Here is a 15,817-nt window from a genome sequence, read left to right as displayed (position 1 = left end):
TGAGGTTTTATTTAAAGAGGATGCTGATGCCAGTAGCCAAAGTAATATTACTGAAATGCATGCTTGATGAAACTTAGACATGTACCATAAGTACAAAAAAGGGATAGTTTTCATCAGGGGAAGTACGTTATTTGGACGTTAATTGCAATGACAAGTAGAAAGCAAATAGTCCTTAAAGGTATTTTCTCTGTATTTGGATCTTGCTTTATAAGCATATAAGAAAATTCTGAGTTTCACTTTGCTTCACCCAATGAGTTGTAATCTCTCTAACCCTAAAAGGTGGCATCATCAGCCCAACTTTGTGATAAATACACTGTGTTAAGAAAAGCTAGGTAACTAGGCTTAAATTACAAGAGTCCAGGGAAGATGTATTCCAAGCCAGGGTTTCTTTTAAAAAAAAAAATTTTTTTAAACGTTTATTTATTTTTGAGACAGAGAGAGAACATGAACGGGGTGGGTTAGAGAAAGAGGGAGACACAGAATCTGAAACAGGCTCCAGGCTCTGAGCTGTCAGCACAGAGCCCGACGCAGGGCTCGAACCCACGAACTGCAAGATCGTGACCTGAGCTGAAGTCGGACGTTTAGCCGACTGAGCCACCCAGGCGCCCCTAAGCCAGGGTTTCTAGACCAGCTGTGTGAGGAGTGCAGGGGTGAATAAGGGATAGTCTCTGCCTCCAGCAGGTGCCATTAGGGGAGGGACACAGATGTTTTTACCAGATAGTGAGGGAGTGAGGAGGAAGGGCAGCTCACCCAGGGAGGAGGAGAGCAGAAAGGCTCTGCCAGCTGAGGTCTGCCCTGGGTCCTGAACTGGAAGGTTCTGACCCGTGAGTGGAAGCAGGTAGGGGAAGGGGGTGGGCAACGTCAAAAAGCTCTAGCCCCAGGCTGTTCTGAGGAAAGTTGAGTAATTTGAGGCAGCAAGGAGAGCAGGTTTCATGGTGGGAGGTCAGGCAGAAAGGCACAGGGAGATCAGATTGTGAGGTGCCTCAAATTCCACATTCCCACGATTGAGTCCCGCCGCCTTGGGGGTGCCCAGAGCCAAGGGCAGGAGAAGAAGGCGATGCGAGTCTGTTTTCAGAGTCCAGGTGAGGCCAGGGTGCGACAGATGGTGCGTCCAGAGGCAGGAGGGCCACCTGGGAAATGAGGTGATGAGAATCACGGCCAGGGCTGAGGGAATAGATGTGGGGAGAAACGGCAGCTGGAGGGGGAAGCCAGCAGCAGGATTCAAACAAGTTTCTTGCCTTGTTTGGTTTTGTTAGCATAGGAAGAGACCTGAATATGTGTGTGGGTCAGTGGACATTAGCTGGTGAAGCAAGCACCTGTGGACAGTAGGGAGCACACAAGAGAAAACGCAGTTCTGGAGAAGCAGGATGCCCGTTGCTCTGACACCGTTGGAAGCAGAGGGAGAATGGGCAACGTTCCAGGTTGCAAAGTAGGGAAGAAGTCAGCTTCTAACGGAGAGGCTTAATCGGTTTCGTCTGAGCTGGTCCACAGGCTCATCTGAGGAAGAGGGGAGTGAGGGAAGCGAAGGGTCGGGACTGTGGGAGAAAATGAAGGGCGGATTGCTTGGGGTGCCGATAATGGGGAATTAGCGAAGGAGGGAGTCTCAGATGCATTGCTCCGAATTGCTGGGCGGGGCTGTGCACCCCGTATCTAACCACAGACAGATGTTACCGGGTGGCCAGATTCCACACAGCCATCGCTCAATTTTCCATGAGAAGCGAGAACAAGCATAACATGAATAATTTACATCTCCAGAGAGGGCTCAGATCTCATTTAGCAATAAGCAGCTTTTGCAGGAAAATATCTTTGTGTCCCCTGATGGCGGGTCAGCAAGAGACCTTCTTGACCATGATATTTGTACCTGTGGTTCTGTCAGAGTGTGGCACGCCTCTGGCCCGAGACAGCTCTACGACCCCAGAATCGCTGATTGACTTAGTAAAGAACGATGTTGAGGCAAGGAGCCTGATTCGGGCAAGAAAGCTTTGAGGAGTCCGCTAGGCCAGTGCACAAGCCGTTCGTGGAAGGGCTGAACAAACCCCAAAGTGGACAGTCCGGCAGCAGGTAACAAAGTTGAAACTGCATAGTCTAGTTCAGCTAGCGGTTCCTCTCTGCAGAATTTGCTCCAGTGACAGCTTTGGGAGAGCAGGGATAGCATCTGTTTGGTGCCTGTTAGATCTGTAGCGCCTGGCGTAGTTTCCGTGCATGTACCCTGTGCCCAGTACACATCTGTGGGATGTGTGACTGGAAGGCTCATAAGTGCAAGCACGCTGTTCTGCACTCGCGATCTCTGAGGTCCAGCCAGAGAGTCCCTCACTTGTGCACTTCTGCTGTTGTCCCTCCTGCCCTGGGCCTTTGCTCGTGCGGCCTACCTCCGCATTCTTCCAGATGCTTTTATGAGATGCTTTCTTATGATCGCGTTCCTCTTTTCTGAGCATTTATCCCCTTTTGCGATTATGTATTTGTTAGTGTGAGAGCAGGATAGCAACTGCTTACTGTGATGTCCCTGGGGCCTAGCTAGTACAGATATGTATCATGTGTGACACATTTATCATTTTTTTTTTTAGTTCATTTATTTATTTTTGAGAGAGAGAGAGAAAATCCCAAGCAGGCTCTGTACGGTCAGCCCCAGAACCTGACGCGGGGCTCTATCCCACGAACCATGAGATCGTGACCTGAGCTGAAATCAGAAGTCACAGTCTCAACCGACTGAGCCACCCGAGGCACCCCAATAATCCCATCTTAAATGGAGAAGATCGCTATATCACTAACAGAGGAGCTGCTCTCGAGCTGCTGTATACTGCTAGCTGGGCCCCAGCTCACAACGCGGTATAGTAAGTGTTAGAGTGGGGAAAACTGCAGTGCACCCTGGGTAGGCAGTAGCCTGGATGAGATGAGGGACAGGGGCAGAGAGGCTCCCTAGGGCTTTTCTGCTAACGCTGTCATTTATTGAGCACCTACTATGTGTAAACCTCTGGGCTGATTTAAGCACGTTCCCTGCCGTCCAGGAGCCCAGAAGCTGTTGGGGGGCGGGGGGAGGGGGTGATAGCAAGTGCGTAATGTATTGTGCCTGTCTTGACCGCTATATGACAAAATGCACAGCATGCCAGATAATAGCCTCCAGTTGGAGAGAAAGAGGGACAGTGGCCTGGATTATCCAGTGATGGAACAGTTAGCCTCTAGGTAATTAAGAGTAAGCTGCATTTTATTCCCTCCAAAGACGTCACTTTCCCATAGATTTAAGGTACTTGATAATTTTGAATAATTTTTCCCGTCTCACTTTATTGGCCCTTCTTAGCATTCACTCGCTTTATTATTTATTTATTTTGAGAGAGGGAGAGCGAGCGAGCGCACGCACAAGTAGAGGAAGAACAGAGAGAGCGGGAGGGAGAGAGAATCCCAAGCAGGCTCCACATTGTCAGCACAGAGCCCGATGTGGGGCTGGAACTCAGCAAACTGTGAGATCATGACTTGAGCCAAAATCAAGAGTTGGCCGCTTAACCAACCGAGCCACCCAGGCCCCCCTCACTTGCTTTATTCTAAATGGAGCAGGTCTTTATTTTTTTTGTCCCCCCCCAGAGGAAGTCTTTTAAATTGTTCACTATTTTTTTCTTTAAATCATGGTAGTCTTTAAAATAAAATAATGGGTTTGAATGAGTAACTCTGGAGTGCCAGAGAGCCAGAGGAAGGAGGCCCCAGTACCTTGTGGCCTCATATGGTGGGCCCAGTAGTCGTGGGCACTTGTATCCGTGGCCCAGATTCTGAGTAGCCTCACTTCATTCACATATACAATTTTGGTGTTTCCGTTCATGGAGTATAAACCAGGAGTGTAAAAAGGCGATCTTAATGAGACTCTCAAGGGACATACCCACAGGAAGCTTTGCCCGGCGCCACGGCTGGGGCTCATCAACCCTTGGCAAAAGCCCAGTGCTGAAGGGCAAGCCAAGTGAGGGCAGAGCAGGAAGAGCTGTGGCCGAGAAGAACAGAAGGTCCAGCCTCAGAGCTGTCTTCCCACTGGTGGCTTTCCTGACAGAATTGGATTTGCCATTCAGAGTTGGCCAGTTCTCCCTATTTTTTTTTTTTTGTCCGTCTATAGACCTGACCATCATTACCGGTTCGATGCCCTGTCTCCCTTGCCCTGCTCTCAGCAAAGATTTAATAGCTGTGCCCTGCTGCACTCAGGTTTCACGTTACTGAGACTTCATTATTATTACAAAACATGCAACAGCGCTTCATCATAAATAATTAAAAACCCCTGACAAAGAGAATGAGTTGAGCACATTCTGTGATACAGCAAACTGATTTTCCCCTGCATCACAGCCGTCTGTTAGCCTCCTAATTCCCCCAGCTCCATAATTAACAATGGGCGGCTCTGTTCTTGAGCGAATTACCCAGGTTGGGCGCTGGTGCTTCCTTTGTGATGGTACAAAGAGGGGGGGGTGGGGGGTGGGTAGGGTTGGCTCGGTTCCTACCAGTCTCTCAAATAGGGCTTCCGTGTGCTTCCCATTATAATGAAGTCTCATTGTGGTGACAGACATGTTTGGTCCTTAGTAATGTCGATAACTTCTGGAAGACAAAACACAGCTGCCTGTATATAGTTGTTTTCCTTTTCGAGGATGTAAAAGTAGGGGAACAGAGAAACGGACGGGGAGGCTAGCAGGTATCCGTGGGCTCCAGGATGATATGCACAGTAAACAGTTGGGGGCATGAAATGAATAAAAATGGCTCTACTTGAGCTGGTTTCTTACTTAAGTTGATGGCACAATAAAAAGGGGAAGTTGAGGAGGGGCTGAATTAGATTAAAAGGAACTAAAGAGACAAACTGCAGTGTGTGTTGATTGTTTGGAGCCTGTTTCAAACAAAACAAGCGAAAAAAGAAAGGGGTGTCTGGGTGGCTCACTCCATTGAGCTTCTGACTCTTGATTTCGGCTCAGGTCGTGATCTCATGGTTGTGAGATTGAGCCCGGAGTCAGTCTCCACACTGAGCCTGGAGCCTGCTTGGAATTCTCTTTCTCTCTCCCTCTGCCCCTCCCTGCATCCCAAAATAAGTAAACTTTAAAAAAAAAAGAGAGAAAAGAAAGAAAAGTTTTAGATAATTTGTGAAATCTCAATATGGACCAGGTACGATACCAAGAAATTATTTTTAGTTTTGTCACGTTTGATAGTAACATGGCAGTTTGCTAGAAAATGTCCATTTTTTAGAGATGCATATTAAAGCTTGCAAGGATGAATGGCAGCTTTAGGACAAATGGGATTTGCCCTGACCATGCTGGACCAGAAAAGTTTTAAAGGGAACATAAATGAAGCATACAGTATGGCAACATCATCATTTGCCTTTAACAGAGGAGAAAACTAAAGCACAGGCAAGGTAACTTCTTCGCCGAAGATCACAGCCGGTAAGGGTTAGTGCCGATGTGCCGGTCTGTGATGATTGTTGAAGGATTTATGAGAGTACGTCTTGCCATTCTCCAAACTTTTATGTGTGTTTGAAATTTTTCATAGTGGTTATTTTAAGCTGACCGAGCTCTAAGTTCTTTGAAGGAGATAGCTCCCAAGTTTTGCTCAGTAATTTACAAACGTTTCAAAATCCGCCTCTTTGGTTGTAATTTCTTATGTTTTAAAATGGGGATGACGGTGCTCGCTTTGGTAGCACATATTCTAAAATTGTAATGATAAAATAGGGATAATAGATTAACTAAATAAACGCTAAGTAGCTCGTACCCCCACCCCCAATCCTTTTTTTTTTTTTTTGTATATAAAGCTGTACGCAGGTTTCTATTCAGGATGCCACGCTGCCTCATCATACCTCCTGCCATCCTGTGATGAGTTGTACACGGTGAGGTCTTGTCTAACCTACGAGTTTTCTGTATATGCTCCTTGCCCAGTCCTCTCCGTTCCTTGCCCTCTCTCACAAGGAGGAAGAGAGGGTATCGAGCTCTCCTCTTGGCAAATGGCTGTGCTGGCCTGTCCCCACGCTTCTGAGGGCATAGGACTCAGAGCCCAAGGGGCAGGTCTCTTGTGGCCGGGGGGGGGGGGGGGGGGTGTCTTCATCTCTCCTCTCAACTCTGACACATTTCTCCCTGTGGTCCGTGTAATCAGGGTCACTTCCCTGCGTCAGGTCCTGGCAGGACGTCCCAGTGGTTAGATTCCTTATCACCAGGGTTTGCATATCAGCACTGCCCCTTACCGGCTGTGATCTTGGGCAAAAATTTACCTTCACTGTGCTTTAGTTTTCAAAGGCAAATGATGATAATAAATAGCTAACACACAGAACGAAGATTAAACGAAATAATACACGTGAGGCATGCAACCAGAGTGCCTTGTCCAGAGTAAGCAGTCATAAATGTTTGCTAAAATTCTTAAGTTTATTATCTAAATAAACATTTCTGGAAAATAACGCTTACGACCGATGAAAAAGTAATTATTATGTTTTCTTCCCATCTTGTCACAAAATACAGATCCATTCAGAATGATTCCATTTAGTCAATGTGTTACTAGCAAAACTTGCTTTGTACTGTTTGTTTTTAAATGAAACCTTTAGAGTTTCGCTGATATTTTAAGGGTGTGGTAACCCCCTCAGCTGGGTGGTACAGTTAACATAGAGAAATGGCAGGAATGGTGTGGCACTCTGGAAGCAACAAGAGTGAAGAAACTGGACACACCCGGATTGGAATGCTAGCTTTGTTCCTTGCTGTTGGATGATTTCCCTGGGCCACATTGTCCTCCCCTCTGAGATGGGAAAAGACACCCCCCTCAGCCGGGCTGTGACGAGGATGAGGAGCGCCGCGAGGCCCTCACTCGGTCCCTGTATGTGGGAGGCGCCCCGTGGATGTGTCTGAGTTTAGCACAGTGCAATGTGGTGAGAGGGAGCAGCGGAAGGTGCCAGACAGGCCCAGAGCCCCTGCGGGGAGGCCATGCTTCACAAACTCTGCCGAACGCTGGCCAGGGCTGTGAAACCCAATGACTCAAATGCCGAGACCTGATTTCCTTGAATTCTCCTCAAGGTACCGAGTAGACAGGAACCTATACGTTATTTACTTAAAGTTCGTGCTCTGAAGTGGTTGTGTGGCCTCGGAGTTCGCCTCTCGCCTCATGACCCAGCCCGGGGGCAGGCTGAAGTTGCCAGGCCTCACAGGTTATGTATAGAGCCGGTAGCTTGCCCTCTGATGATTAAGAGTTGGATGGAACAAAAAGACTAGCATTTCAGTGGAATTTCCTTGTAATTACATAAAATATGCCTATATGGTAGCCACGTCTCCATAATGTTTCTCCTAGTTGGGAGGTTATGTTTTTTTAACGTTAATTTGTTCATTTTGAGAGAGAGAGCGCGCAAGCACGAGCAGGGGAGGGACAGAGAGAGTGAGAGCCTCTCAAGCAGGCTTCACTCTGTCAGCACAGAGCCTGATGCAGGGCTCAGTCTCACAAACTGTGAGATCATGACCTGAGCCGAAATAAAAAGTTTGTTACTTAACCGACTGAGCCACCCAGGTGCCCCTCAAAATTTGTAGTATTAACTAAATAACTGTGTCATTTCTAAGAGGGATCATTCAGTGTTTTTAATCCCCTCGTATATTATCCGTGCCCCATAAATGAAGCATTATTCAAGTAAGAATGGCTAGCATATGTCTGATTTCCACACCAGTAATGCTACAGAATGAAACCCAGGTCATGTTGATATTCAGTAATGGTTTTGAGCTTTGGTTTTTCACAAAATGTTCATGACTATTGTTCAGAAGCACTCTTTGCAACACTGAGGGACTTCCTATCACTGAATGGGCTGTGATTACAAAATTCACTCTTGTAAGATAAAACATAGTATCACTCTGCACGCTGCCCATGAAAAGGCGCATTGACCTAGAAGAAACCAGCGTGGACGTAATAGAAACCAGCATTGCGCCTGTGACTCTAAGATTTCTTTCTGTTCCTTTTGCCTTTGATGAGCAGTTGTAAGTGGGTGTGAGAAGAGCCTTGAGCTTGCTTAATATATTTACGGGACAGACAGAGAGGTGGAAGGTTTGTGTGCTGGGCAGAGGGTGGCAGGAGGCTGGGGGGAGAGAGGAGGGTGGGGGGCTGACCATAGGCTAGAAGACCTGACAGTAAAAATGAGGTGAGGACAGAGGCCTCACTTGTGATGGCACATCTTAGAGAGCTCTGGCCTTGGAATCTGTTTACAAGGCTGGATATAAGATTCTCTAGATGCCAAAGAAGGACAAGTGAAACCAGAATCCAGTAAGTTTTGAAATTCTAAATTCGAGGGGCACCTGGGTGGCTCAGTTGGTTGAGCGTCCAACTTCAGCTCAGGTCACGATCTTGCGGTCCGTGAGTTCGAGCCCCGCGTCGGGCTCTGGGCTGACAGCTCAGAGCCTAGAGCCTGTTTCCGATTCTGTCTCTCCCTCTCTCTCTGCCCCTCCCCCATTCATGGTCTGTCTCTCTCTGTCCCAAAAATAAATAAACGTTAAAAAAAAAATTTTTTTTTTTTTAAATAAAAAAAAGAAATTCCAAATTCGATGCTCCAGACCTATTAGAAAGCAAACAAAAGGGCGGGGAGGTTTTTAGGGTACAGAATCCTGGCTTCTGAGAAAAGGCAGAGTTTGGTGACATTAGCAAGGAACGGCTTATTTCTCCTCTATGTTTCATGCCTGGGGTGATGACCTGGCTTCAAACTCTAGATCAGAGGTGTTTGTCCATGAGGAGCAGTTGCTCTTATTCCAAAATGTGCTTGAAGGGAAAAAACAAAAAGCCGAGAAATGAGAGGTAAGGGACATTTTGGAAGAGGCTCTAACCAGATCATGCTAGAAGAGCTGCGGACGTCGGCTCGGGCTCCATCGCTGCAGCCCCCGTTGGAAGAACTGGGCTTTTCCACGCTGCGACCTCATGACCTCACATATCCAGGAGGGCAAGCAAAGTGGAAGGAGAAGGGCCGTTTTTTCCTTTCCTTGGGGGCAGTGAGTGGCCCCGCAGAAATGGCCAAGGCAGGGCCCCGAGGCTGTAGCCCTGATGAAGGCACACAGGCTCCATTCACATAAAAAGAACCACGAGCGGAGTAAGCTTCAACACCCGCTTTGCTCTGAATGTATGTTCTGGGCAAGGTGAGTACTAGACTGTTTAAGATTGAAAGTTAAAAGGACCACTCCCCTATCTCCTTGCTCTCCTACTACCCCCAGGGCAAAACAAAACCAAAAACCTATTTTGGGCAAGGGAAGGAATCCAACAAAAATACACAGAAACTATTTAAACTTTCAGAGAAAAGATAAGAATTACTGGTACAAAGGATAGCAGGGAATAGAGAGAGAGGGACAGAGTGTGTGATGGGGTGAGCCAGGGAGGTTGGGCAAGATGAGTGCTTAGTGGGGTATATGTATGAGGATTTAAAAAATGGCAAATGGTTACTATAAAAAAATCAAAATAAGGAGAAGTGAAGCTGCTCGTTTTTGCTCAAGTGCTGCCTTCTGTATAGTTTTTATCTTTTATTTTAAAAATGTGGATTTATTTTGAGAGACAGAGAGCATGAGTGGGTAAGAGGGGCGGAGGGAGAGAGAAAAATTCCCAAGCAGTCTCCACGCTGTCCGTGAAGAGCCTGATGTGGGGCTTGAACTCACGAACCACGAGATCATGGCCTAAGCTGAAATCAGGAGTCACATGCTTAACCGACTGAGCCACCCAGGGCTCCTGTGCAGTTTATCTTTGAACGTCATGTTAATGCATTAGAAAGTTAGAGAATCTGAAACAAGGACAAATAAAGACAACAGACGATGGAAATTAAAGCATTCTCTTCTTTTGTCATGACTGCTGAAGGAGATATTCTCATTTGCCCAGCCTCCGGGTAGATGATTTCAGCACAGAGATATTGGCTCTTTCGAAAATGGAGTACAAGGTTCCTGGTCACCTTTCCTCAATGCATTCTTGTCATCGTTAAAATTTTTATTTCTATTACAGTGCTGTTTTATGATGCTTTTCTAATTTGCGTACTTCTCTGCCCCCTCCGTTTTCAGGATGTTCTAAGAGCAGTTGGGAAATGATTGGTACTAAAGCTTTCTGAGGCACAGCACATAGGTGATGCTGGATGGCTTGGCCAATGGGATGAAGTTGTCCCCATCATACCACAGGTTTCCCCAGGGGTCTGGGCGAGGGACTGTGGGGGCACTCTACTAGGAGAATGGTGATTGGCCCACCCACCCAAATAACCAATGCAAAGATAAGAACAAATAACAGAATTAAGATATGGTATTTCCACGAGAGTATTGTATGCATTGGAAAGAAACCTTTTGGATAAAAATTTTAGCAAAAAACTCAAGAGTAAAGTATAAACCGTGTCAAGCAAACGCACCAGCATCTGTGTGGAGGATTTGCGTTTATGTGTTTTGTAAGTAAGCCGAGAAAAGGAACAACTGATTTGTAGGTTTGCTTGTTTTAGTTCAGAACATATGATTTGTTGTGTTATGGGATTTCTGCATGTAAAATTAATACAAATGGATTTTGACGGAAACATTATCTCATGAATAGAAAGTTATCTTTAAAGATCGAGACAGAAGTTCCAAAATGGGATGAGATGGCAATTTGTTAAAAATTTCTAGGCTATGGTTAACTTAAGATACTGGGGGAAAAAAATAAAGAATAGATAGGCAGATAGTAGTGCGCTGGGTAAGAAGTAAATGGATTTTGAGAAAGAAAAGCAAACTGATTTAATGCCACAAGCAGAACTCGTTAGAGACTCTGATAATAAAGGGAAGAGAGAAAAAAAAGCAAGAAACATTTCTGCCTGTCAGGGGTCTAACGTATGGAAATGAACTTGGAGCGGGGCATGGGATCTGGTCAGAAAGACCAACATTCTGTTCATAAGCATGGGGTAGTGATCCGTCTTTGAAAATATCCTGCAGATGCCCAGAGTGCCATATTTGCAGACAAAGGCAAGATGATAGAAACAGATCAGAAATGAAGTAAACAGCCTTATACAAGCTTTCCTAGGATTAAGTACATTCTTGAAATGTATAATTTAGGTATACTTTGACTAAGTGGGGAATCAGAAGTTGTTTTGAGGCGTTTAGTTGAAGAGTTGCTGCTATGTGGTGTTTTAAAGGAAACTGAGGGGCGCCTGGGTGGCTCAGTCGGTTAAGCGTCCGACTTCGGCTCAGGTCATGATCTCACGGTCCCTGGGTTCGAGCCCCGCGTCGGGCTCTGTGCTGACAGCTCGGTGCCTGGATCCTGTTTTGGATTCTGTGTCTCCCTCTCTCTCTGACCCTCCCCTGTTCATGCTCTGTCTCTGTCTCAAAAATAAATAAACGTTGAAAAAAATTAAAAGAAAAAATAAAGGAAACTGAGCAGAAAGGACATAGAGTGGCAAAGGAGAGTTGAGGTTAGGGGCAGAATATCCAGTTTTTCTTGTTTTCTCATTTGATGTTGGAAACAATTCTTGTACATACTCTTCTCTCTGAGGGAGCGAATGGCCTCAGTGCTCTGATGCATCAGACTCTTCAGGGACTTTGCTGGGCTAACTGTTAGCGAATAATCTAGAGGCTCCCACCTCTGTTCTGATTTACAGGAATATTTTCCTTGTCTTTCTCATAAACCCACGCCAAAGACTTCTTTCCAAAAGCTGGCATTCTTCTCAACCAGGCTCTATGTCAATTTTTTAAGATTCAGGTACTCTTTTCTCTAAGGCAGGCAGAACCCCAACCACAAAATAACTCTAAGTAAGTATTTTTAGGTTTAAATGATAAAGAGTCATCTTATACTGAGGCATTAGGGGACTGGTGACATTTAATAGACATTTAAACTGTTTCCACTCTCGGAGCTAACCATGTGTCTCCTTCCTGCCTCTGCCTACCGCACCCAGCACGGTCGTTTTAGCTGAGCTATTATTGCCCTACGGTCTTGGTCTTAATGAGATATCTTCTCTGAGAACGCTAATTGTGAAGAATAGGAGGAGTTCCAGACGTCACCCAGGAATTAGCATTTTGAAATCTGTATTCAGCGGGAGGATTTATTGCTAGCTAGCTAGCTAGAGTGGATATTCTCAAACTTTGCAGTCTCACTGCCTCTTTACAATCTTAAAAGTTTTGTGGACTCCAGTGTGGGCTTTTGTTTATATGGGCCGGGTCCACTGACGTGTACGTTATTACAAATTGAAATTGAGCCACTCACTGTCAGAACGGAAGCGTATACAAGCCTGTGTCCCCTCAGCTGGCAGAGCAATGGCACCAAGCACGTGCCTTGTAGCCTCTGGGAACCTCCATTGCACAGTCATGAGCACACGTGAGCAATATGGACCCAACATGCCCTAGCGTCACCGTGCATGGCATTCGGTCTCCCCCACCTTCTTCAAGGGTTGGCAATTCCCGGAGGGGGCGGGGGCCCAGATCAGACTTTGAAAACTACTGATCTGGAGTACAGTTGATCCTTAAACAGCACGACTATAAACTGCACACATCTGCTTATACACAGGTTTTTTTTTCGGTAAATACAGCACAGTGCTATAAGTGGGTTTTCTCTTCCTTACGATTTTCTTAATAACAATTTCTTCTCTCTAGTTTACTTTATTATAAGAATACAGTATGTAATACATATACAAAATATGTGCTAATCAACTGTTTTGTTTTCAGTAAGGCTCCTGGTCACTAGTAGGCTATTGGTAATTAAGTTTTGGGGAGTCAAAAATTATAGGCAGATTTTCTACTGCGCTAGGTTGCAGCACCCCTAACTCTGTAATTGATTATATGTAGTATATTCTAATAACTCTGTTTTATACTAATATAACATGTATCGTTTATATCATATATTAATGTCATATATATTATTACAAAAATATATAATATTGAGAAGAATAAGAAGAACATTCTACTTCATCTGGCAGGATTATATATATTTAGAGCTACTCTGCATCTCTAGCTCTGATGGCTAGAAAGAAGAGAGAGCAGTGCACCCCAGCACGTGCCCCCAGTGTAGCTGGCATTCCTGATCTGTGTGCATGAGCACAGAACTACAAGGAAAGCTGCAAAACTCATCTTTAGAGCAGATAGCAGTTTAGAGAGTGAAGCAAGTAACCAACAAACAATCTGATGATATATTTCTAGCCTTTTAATCAATCTGTGACTGAGCCCTAAAAACGACTTATTTTCTTTGATAAAGGCAAAAAAAAGATAGTAAGTCCATATGGGTTTAAAATTATAGACTGCAAGAAGAAGTAAATTTGCTTTAAGATCTTTACATTGGAATGTAGGAAATGTGTCTTCAGTTTTTAGTAACACTGCATTTATCTGCTAGTACTCAGGAATTGGGATTTATTTATTTGTTGTATCATCAGTCAAAGCAAGCTTTAGGCTCTTTTCCAAACGTGGGAGATGCCACTCAGTTTTTCTGTGCAACTGCCTCTTTATTTTTTTGGGTGGTTTAAGTGGTGGCTTTGCTAAAGCTTCATCCATAGCTTCAGTTAGGCAGATACTCATCAGGAAGTAACTTCTCTACGACACCTTCTTTGTTGTGATTGACTGTATAGCTACAGACAATATTCGTTTCTCGGTAAAGCTTATTTTATATCATTTGCTCTCTCATTTGTCTTGTAAACACCCTAGTATCAGACGATAAAAATCCGAGTGTCCCACCAACCCAAATCTTTCCTCTTAACCAGCCAGACCCCTTTGCTTTAAGCCAACAGAGTCCATTTTTTAAAAGAACTCAGAATTCATTCTATGAATGAATTCTATGGGACATTTTCTCTGCACCAACTGATAATGCTTTGACTTGCTGAGAGAAATGGTTGGAATATTAGAAGTTAGCTACTGAGGTGCTTCCTTTTTCCTGAAAAACATAAGTCACTGCTAAAAAATTCAATTTAATTAAGTTGTGTAAATATATTTTCTGACAGGTTTATCCAGATTTATTTAATTTTAAAAACAAAAAAAAGGCACTGCCTTTCTTTTTAAGTGCTGAGGATGGTATATTAGAGCATTTAGTAGGTCAGTAAATCATATTAAAAGTTGAAACCTTAAGGGGAAGATTTTTATGTTCTTTTAATATCCACGTTTATTGAATGTGAGTCTAGTTTCAACAAAAGACATATTGTCAAGATAATAACACTTTTTTTTTTTTTTATCCTTAAAGGAAAAACTCCTATTTTTCTTCTTTATATTCTGCTTGGTACTTCTCACCACCAAATAGGAGGGGTTCCCCCCCCCCCTCGTACTGAGCAATTCTGTGTGGCACCAGCTGGATGTCCTACAGTCCAGTATAATTATGACACTGTTGGGGTGCCAGGGTGGTTCAGTCGGTTGAGCATCTGACTCTTGATTTTTGGCTCAGGTGATGATCCCAAGGTTGTGGGATCGAGTCCTGCATCAGTCTCCATGCTGAGCTTGGAGCCTGCTTAACATTCTCTCACTCCATCTACCTGCACGTACGTGCTCTCTCTCTTTTTCTAAAATAAAAAATGGGGGGGTGGGGGAAAAGAAGTATTAAAAAAAAAAGTTGTGACACGTCTACCTGTAGTTAATGTCAGGCCCATGCAGGTTAAGGTTCAGTCTCACAAGACCGCCCTTCCACACCCCACTTCAGATACCAGTCACAAATCTGGGTGGTTCTTTGGGCTTCTGCCCCACTGGCTATAAAGCAGAGGTTTTCACAACCCCTTCCTCTGGTTTGACATATTGCTAGAGTGGCTCACAGAACACAGAGAAAAGTTTGCTTATGAGATTACCGGCTTATTTTAAAAGGATGTAAGTCAGGAAGAGCCAGATCGAAGGGATGCATATGGCAGGGATGTGGAAGGACACAGTGTCTCCATGCTCTGTCCGGGGATGCTACTCCCCTGGCGCCTCCATGTGCTCCCCGGTCTGGAAGCTCCTTAAAGCCTCTACTCAAGAGATTTTTGTGGAGGCTTCATTTTGTAGGCACAGTGGATTAAATTATTGGCCATTGATGATTGATTAAATTGGGGGGCTGGAAGTTCCAGTCCTTTAAACATACGGTTGGTTTCCTTAGCAACCAGCCCCCATCCTGTGATTATCTGGGGGTTTTCCAAAAATCACTCATTAACATAAACTCTGGTGTGCTTGAAAGGGGCTTGTTATGAGTAACAAAAGACTCTCACCTTTACTGTTCTTATCGTTTAGGAAATTCCAAGAGTTTTAAGAGCTGTATGCCAGGAATCGAGAAGGCCAAATATATATTATAAATCACAGTATTACAATCCTCAACTTTTCTTTTTCTCTCCCTTCCTAGATGGTGTCTTTTCCCTCTCTTTTTAAAAAATCAGTTTTAGGGAAATGTAAGTTGTCCAAAATCATGAATGATTTTGGTGAGTCTGAAAACAAGGCATCTCTTTTCTATCCCTAGTGAGACAATAACCTTACATTTGAGGACTAGTATTTTCAGTATCCTAAAGGCAAAGGGCAGTCTATGTGGGCTATAAATGTAGAATATCACAGTTCCTAGGAAAATTAAAAAATCTAATTTTCACTTTTGGTGTTTTTTCTGTCTTTCCAAATTCAGTTACTAAAACACAGCTTAACCCTCAAGGAAGTTATGTGGGGGAGGGGAGACCCTGTTGCTTGTTTCTTTTCTCTTCTTTTCCTCTAAAATAAGAAAAATAATTTATTAAAAATAAGAAAATAATTTATTAAAACGTACCAAGAGTCCTTTTCAGCAGTGCTCCCTTGGAATTCCAGTTGGTTCTTGGGATTTTGTTTTCTTCTCTCTCTTAATTTTGCCATGTGCCTGGCTTATTTGGCGTTCCCGCCTCTGTGAGCATGCTGCCTTCCTGAGAATGAGCAGAACTGGAGTTGTGTCACTGTGCTCATGGGTATGAGCTCTGGCAGGTTCAAAAAGG

The 15,817-nt window shown here is 44.5% G+C and overlaps 1 protein-coding gene and 1 long non-coding RNA gene across 4 annotated transcripts in view; both read left to right on the top strand.

Annotated features, from left to right (window-relative positions):
• LOC109275364 (guanine nucleotide-binding protein G(q) subunit alpha) overlaps positions 1-15,817 on the top strand; it is a 315,365-nt gene that overhangs the window by 129,853 nt on the left and 169,695 nt on the right. The gene's annotated exons all lie outside the window — the stretch shown is intronic.
• Positions 8,344-14,428, top strand: LOC128778564 (uncharacterized). Its single transcript, XR_008424154.1, has 2 exons — positions 8,344-11,063; positions 11,297-14,428. It is a non-coding gene; the product is annotated as an uncharacterized LOC128778564 (long non-coding RNA).

This window comes from Panthera pardus, unplaced genomic scaffold (genome assembly GCF_024362965.1).
Source record: "Panthera pardus isolate Hobbes unplaced genomic scaffold, ASM2436296v1 HiC_scaffold_20, whole genome shotgun sequence".
Lineage (NCBI taxonomy): Eukaryota > Metazoa > Chordata > Mammalia > Carnivora > Felidae > Panthera > Panthera pardus.
Note: the sequence above shows the minus strand (reverse complement) of the source record. Positions and strands in the feature narration are given on the sequence as shown.